At 43.9% G+C, this 7515-nt stretch overlaps 1 long non-coding RNA gene across 1 annotated transcript; it reads right to left on the bottom strand.

The window, feature by feature from the left end:
* Nucleotides 1–555: 555 nt before the first annotated feature.
* On the bottom strand, nucleotides 556–3329 carry LOC135466040 (uncharacterized). Its single transcript, XR_010444081.1, has 4 exons — nucleotides 3315–3329; nucleotides 2454–2620; nucleotides 1771–1857; nucleotides 556–1278 (listed from the first exon to the last, which is right to left on the bottom strand). It is a non-coding gene; the product is annotated as an uncharacterized LOC135466040 (long non-coding RNA).
* Nucleotides 3330–7515: the final 4186 nt, after the last annotated feature.

Raw genomic sequence — 7515 nt, forward strand, 5'->3', positions numbered from 1 at the left:
ATATGTTGTGTGAATTCAGACATACTTGACTGAAAGTACAGAAGACCTTAGACTGTGGTCTAAATGTCCACGTTTACCGTGCAAAGGGAAGTAACTCGCAAAATTATGCTGACTATTATATTTTTGAAGTTATGTCCCTTTAAACTTCCTTAGAGTCCTGGGGCTGTTCGGTTGCAGGTTCAGGGAGTTTGTGGGATACGATACATGGATATATAAGTGGTTCATCGGAAAATTTATTGGATGTTACGGACATCGAAATCTAGTATAATGTTTGTATAGTTCGTATATCCATCACAATGGTAGGCTTATTGGTTGTAATATACTCACAATTAAGATTATCTGGAGATTTTCTTGCGACAGTGATATCTAAAAGATTTTCTTACCTATAAATAGTATAATGTATGTATGCACGCTAGGGTTTAACTTCGTACTTAGCAATTTTTCAGACATTTGACAACGAGAAGTCGTTAGGAATGTGTGCATATACTTTGTTTTCCTGTGGCAGGGTGTCCATGCCACCAAAGTGCTGCCGTCACTGAAGCATCACGCCGAAGACCTGGCCTCGGACCCCCATTAATTTTCCATAAGCGACAATGTTAACGTCTAGCACTGTAGCTCAGTCCCAAACATTCCGTGGCCAATAAGCTTTGGTGCATACCTGGCCCAGCCTGTGAGAAAGAAGCCATAAAAATCTTGACATAGGTTGACCGTCAAAATCTGGACCTTTCCATGCCGGCAGCTGGGAGGCGTGCCTAGCAACGCCAAGGGGACGTCACTCGCAGCCTCATCACTACCTCACACCTTGTGTCCTCTCGCCCAGAGTTTCAAACTTTCATCAATAAAGCTCATACCTCCTCAAAGTTTAGACAGTTTCCAGCATTTTAATACCAAGCATGCACCTGTGCACCAAAAATGGACGCCTGGGAGCAAAAAAAGACTTTATACCCTAAAATTCACAGAACTACAATCGTCCCTACCGAAAAACGGAAGTTGTAATGGGGGTCTGTGTCCTATCACACCAGCCAACTTTTTTCAAAATCAATAATTTTTGCACCACACAATTCCTGACACTTCTGAACCTCACAGGCAAAATTAGGGCTTGATACATGCAGAAACTTTGGAGTTGAATGAATTCAAGTTGGGGTACCCCCATCTTGGACATGTGTCTTTTTTTCAGGGTGAAAAAACTCTGAAGGGTAAACTTTGAAGCTTTGCAGTGCATATACCGTTCAAGATATCTCCATCAGGTCAACTGTTTTGGAAAGACAAGATGTTTATCTGCAAGAAAAGTTAAAAAAATCACATTGACAGAGCACTTTAGACTTTTCAAAAGCAACCATTTAGAGAAATATACATTTTTAAGAAGACTTTTCTACTCAGAGCAGCTTTAAATATGAAAGTTACAAACCAAAAGTGTCAAAGCATACATCAAAATATAGGCAATTTATCTGACAATTAAATGTCAAAATATAAGACATTTACTTCAGCAACTATGTGAAAAAAATTGACTGACAGTGTGGTAGGGGGTATCAAAGCGGATTGTCACGATTTCGGAACAATCATTTGTGACCAAAATCAAAGCAAGAATAATGCCTCAAGGTGATGAAGACCTACTCACAGGCACTTTTTTAGTGGACAGGACTTAAGAAAAGACTAGTATCCCAGTTCCCCACTGAATAGCATGATGAAACCCTTTAAAAGACCACCCAGCCAGGCATCCCCCCCCCCTGCCCTCCTCCCCCATGACTGCTGATTGGCTGACCACCTCACCATGCAAAAACCTCCCTGCACCATTGCTGTTGTCTCACAGCAGGTTATTACTCTACACAGTCACATCAAAGGGTGTCACATTGGCATCTACAACATATAAACAGAGAGGAAAAATATGAATTTAACATTTCCAATCAGGCAGCCACCAAGTACACCTATATTGGTCAGTCTGACAGTTAACAAGGCAAACAATCTACCCCAAAACACCATGAAGGGAGACAGAAAGAGGAAACAGTCTAGATTTCAAGCTGGAAAGGCCCAGGATCGCTCAAATAACCTGTCAGCAGTTACAGACATGCTGAATCCTCTGCCTGGGTGTTCCTTGATGGACACAGATTTCCAGCCCAATCAGGAGGCTGTAAGAACACACCAGCCTGACACAAAGAGAATACAGCGGCCAAGACGGTGCAAGGTAGATTCCACGGCTGGATCAGACAGAGATACCCATGAGCGGGAATGGGCTGCTGAAGGAATGCGACTCATAGACATACAGAAAATGGTGTGTATATGGAACAAAGTTATGCTTGAGCACAGTGAGACCAAGGACCACTGTCCACTGCCCAGGTTAGAGATAGCTGCAGAGAAAAAGTGGGGTTTAGCCTGGGCGTTCAGTTTTAAGTGCTGTGACTGTGACTATGTATCTGGCTTCCACAAATTCTACAAAGAGGTAGAATGCAACAGACCTGGCCAAAAAGCTGCAGCGGTGAACCGAGCTCTTCAAGTAGGCCTCCAGGACACACCAATGGGGAACACCCGAGCCAGACTCCTATTTGCAGCGATGGACGTGCCGCCTGCCACTCGTAGGAACATGCATCGCACTGCAAACCATGTCGCATCTGCAATCGCAAAGCTGAACAGAGAGGATATGGCAAATAAGGTGGAAGAGGTAAAGGCATACAAAAGGCAAAGAGGAGAGGATGACAGCACAATAGATTTGGCCACAGACACTCGCTACAACAGCATTACCATAACCAGTCCCAAGAAACCGGGCCAGAATGCTTCACAAGCCATTTCCCTGGCAGTGGAGACATCAACAGACAAGCAATACATTGTCTCCGCAGCACTGAAGAATAAATTGTGTTGGACTGGGTCCTGGCTGAGAGGAAAAGGCTTCCAAGTAAAGTGCCCTGGAGGACACGAGGAGTGCACAGCGAACACAAACCCACATGCCCCCTGGTCCGAGTATAATATGGGGAACGAGATTGGCGAGGGATTGGCGAGGCAAGGTGTTTTAGCCAAGCACGTAACCACGGACGGCGACTCCAGGTCAGCCAAGGGAGTGGAGGACGGCATCCGACTGGTCGAGCCACTGTGGGAGGTCGAACGGTTAGCAGACCCCACGCACCTTGGTAGATCCCAGTTCAAGAAATGTAACCAGGCTAAGTTCAGCGATGCCATGTTTGAAGGACAGGGCCGAACGAGGGAAGCCAGGAAGAAAGCACAGAAGGTGTTGAGTCAGGATGTTAAGGCCAGGTGTAGCTTGATATTTTCTCAACTTATGTCTGAGCACATTGGTGACATAAGGAAAATAAAAGCTTACCTACCCAGGGTTGTGGATGCAACGGTCAGGTGTTATGGTGGGGACTGTTCCAAATGCCGCAGGAACAGTGTGGTTTGCTCCGGAGGGGAAACCAGCAGCTGGTGGGAGAGATCCCTGTTTTTATCCGCCAGTAAACTCTGCCCTTTCAACATGGATGACAACGACAGGAAACTATTGACCGAAGTACTGCACATGAGGTTGAGCGAGACAGCCGTCACCAGTCTCCGGATGAACACCAGTACTCAAAAGTGCGAAGCTGTCAACAGATCACTCAGCGTCTCCTTGCCCAAGAATGTAAACTACAGCAGAAATATGGAGGGAAGGGCGGCGTCCACAATCCACAGACTTAACAATGGCCAGGACAAGTCCACGGCTGCCAAACTCCAAGCTGTCGGCGCCAGTATTTCACCTAGGAGCGAGAAAACAGTACAACAGATTGAAAGGGTGAACCAGTACCACAAGGTTTATAAGAAGCGACAGACAGTTAAGGGGAGATCACTCCGCAATACAGCCAGAAAACTCCGAGAGCACATTGAGTACAGGCTTTCAAATCCAGAAGAGAAAACTGACTATGCCAAGGGACAACTGGACAACACCCCAACAGATCACACATACGCTAGATATTTGTAACCGCCAGTTTTGTATAAAATTTGTCACTGCTGTTGTCGCTTGTGAAAGAAATTAAAAAATGATGACAGAAATTGAGCAAAATCTGAAACACATCTGTTATTTATTATTTTTAATGAGGGGAAACCAACCTGCTCAGTCTTAAATGCAGCATGCACCTTGCATACTGCCCATGGCCGAGACAGCGCCCTACGTTGCAGCAGCGCTGCCTGTTATTGTTAACACAATGCGGTTCCAAGCTTGTGTGGTCCACATTTACACAGCGTGTGTTGTGGCACAATCAAGCTTGGGATCTAAATGTGACAGCCCCTGTCTGGCCATATAAACAAGTCTACTGATGTATTTCTTCTTCCATCCATGTGTGACGGGGTCTTTGTAGGAGGCAAGGCCATATCGACCATCTCTCGTCAATGGTCCAGTCCACACTCGACAGGCTCCGTTTTCGTTATAAACACTGAAACTTTCAATTTTTGCAGCAATTTCTGCTCTGAACGTCTCCATTTTCAAGCGTAGGAATACTAGAACGTTGCATGTTGTTCATTTCAGGATGCCTATACACATGTTACCCTACACTGAACAGCATTTTACCGATTTTTCATCAAAATGGATATTTTCAAAAAATAAATAGCCCCAAGAAGCTATAAAACGGCTCAATCAATGCAAAACACATCACAGACATACCCACCAAAAATTATCAGGCTGCTGCGAAATCTAAGCGCATAGTGACATTTTTCACATTTTGGTGACTTCGTCAGTACAGGCCTCGGACCCCCATTAATTTTCCATAAGCGACAATGTTAACGTCTAGCACTGTAGCTCAGTCCCAAACATTCCGTGGCCAATAAGCTTTGGTGCATACCTGGCCCAGCCTGTGAGAAAGAAGCCATAAAAATCTTGACATAGGTTGACCGTCAAAATCTGGACCTTTCCATGCCGGCAGCTGGGAGGCGTGCCTAGCAACGCCAAGGGGACGTCACTCGCAGCCTCATCACTACCTCACACCTTGTGTCCTCTCGCCCAGAGTTTCAAACTTTCATCAATAAAGCTCATACCTCCTCAAAGTTTAGACAGTTTCCAGCATTTTAATACCAAGCATGCACCTGTGCACCAAAAATGGACGCCTGGGAGCAAAAAAAGACTTTATACCCTAAAATTCACAGAACTACAATCGTCCCTACCGAAAAACGGAAGTTGTAATGGGGGTCTGTGTCCACCTGACACGCCACTGGGCCAGCCAGATCTGTTTCTTACTCTAACCCCTCAGTGCTGAGCGCAAAAGCCAGGCAAAAAACAACGACCATTTTTATAAAGTCTTTGCTAAGATCCCAAAGGTTTGACCCCGGGTCTCCCGACTCCCCTATACATAGTAGACAGAAGCTTTATTTAGCCTGTGGGGACACAACGACCATCCGCTGGAAGTTTCCCGAGACCTTCACATAAAGAAATAATGTATTCAAAGTGCTGTGTCCGCCTACAGCTGACCGCCCGATAGACAGATAGAGAGACAGACATCCACCGAAAATAAAATACCCTTTCATGAAACAATTTTAGTATTTCATAGAACCACACCTTTGTCAAATCCTACCATGAGCATTACTTATGTTCATAATCTGTTTTATTTATTTATTAAATTGTTACTTTACGCCATAGTGAAGACTTTTTCACCATATACGACGGCGACCTGTTTTAATGGTGCATGGGGGCCTCCGTGGCTCAGTTGGTTAGCGCGCTAGCGCAGCGTAATGACCCAGGAGTATCTCACCAATGCGGTCGCTGTGAATTCAAGTCCAGCTCATACTGGCTTCCTCTCCGGCCGTACGTGGGAAGGTCTGTCAGCAACCTGCGGATGGTCGTGGATTTTCCCCGGGCTCTGCCCGGTTTCCACCCACCATAATGCTGGCCGCCGTCGTATAAATGAAATATTCTTGAGTACGGCGTAAAACACCAATCAAATAAATATATAAATAAATTTTAATGATGCAGGAAGGAAATCGGATTTTCTGGAGTAAACCAATGACCTTTGGCGAGTTACTACTCTCCCACAGTCAACATATGCCTTATATCTCTTAGGACAAGAGATCTCCGGTGAACGTCAGTCACACCACGCACGATGACACCCTTATGTGGGTATACCCGTGTAACTAGAACAATGCATCAGCTCACACAAAAGCCACGTGTTTATAACAAATGATGTAAAGAGTTTATTGCCAGGCATTATGGGTAAGGATTGTTCAAAGTTACACGCCTAAACGCATAGCGTTATAAATGTTAGAACTGCAGGCCACAAAATGCAAATGTACATACACTGGTTGACGGAAATGCGTAACGGTGCATATAAAATTGTATATATCATTCTTTTCGAAGTGAATCGAAAAAGTGGGTAAAATAAATATGCAGGCAGTTGTAAGTACATGTATATAAAATACAAATTCAAAATTTTCAAAACCACGGCAATATTTTCTTGATTTAAAACCGAACTTCAAAAATATATCATCGTGCATCAAAAGGATGAATATCCACTTGTACTATATGGTATTTTTCAGGAATTAAAAAATATAAAAGGTAAGTTATAAAATCTAATGGTTAAGTGGTGACGAACCAATAAGTAGCTTACAAAGTAAAGAGTGTTATAAAATGTATAATGTAATGCGGTACACAAACTAATGAAGCTAACTTCTTGTATACACATCTGTGAACCGATAAAGACATTTTCTTTGAGAAGCTGTTACTGCAAGGAAACCTGTTTTAAATCATTTATTTATTTGACTGTTGCTTAAGACCGTCATCCAGAAATGTGAAGTCCTCAGCGAAAACCATCGGCCTTTGTTCAGTACTCGACACAACCTGTTACCTCACTGGCCGGCGGCCGATTGCAGCATAGCGAGCAATGCTTTACACCGCTTTGCCAGCAGGGATTTATTTCTACTTCAAAGCTATAGGCCTACAAATTGCAAGCTATCCTGAGCTAGGTAGGAACAAAGGTATGATCAGCTGTGAAATTTAGTAATAAAATATTGTCTTCCATGGATTTAAATGTTGTCCCTGGATTATCAGTTTAAGTAATAATAGGATGTTCAAATAATTAACGATATCCGATACGGAAGATTACCACACAGACGGTACCATGTGTTAATTGCCTCATACGTCTGTCAACATATACATCATACACACCGGCCTATAATAATACGGCAACTTTACACATTCTTCAAATTCTGTACATGGATAGAGATTCTCCATACATCCAGTGAGAAGATTTTTTTTGCACATATTTCCCTGTCAACGCAGCAATAACAAAATGCTAGATTTCCACACAAACACTATGACCTAGGCTATATAACTGTGCTCTGACAATCCCTGATTGCCTATTACACCGGTGCTCTGACAATCCCTGGTCGACTATTACACCGGTGCTCTGACAATCCCTGGTCGACTATTACACCGGTGCTCTGACAATCCCTGATTGCCTATTACACCTGTGCTCTGACAATCCCTGATTGCCTATTACACCGGTGCTCTGACAATCCCTGGTCGACTATTACACCGGTGCTCTGACAATCCCTGGTCGACTATTAAACATG

This window comes from Liolophura sinensis, chromosome 5 (genome assembly GCF_032854445.1).
Source record: "Liolophura sinensis isolate JHLJ2023 chromosome 5, CUHK_Ljap_v2, whole genome shotgun sequence".
NCBI classification, from domain to species: Eukaryota; Metazoa; Mollusca; class Polyplacophora; order Chitonida; family Chitonidae; genus Liolophura; species Liolophura sinensis.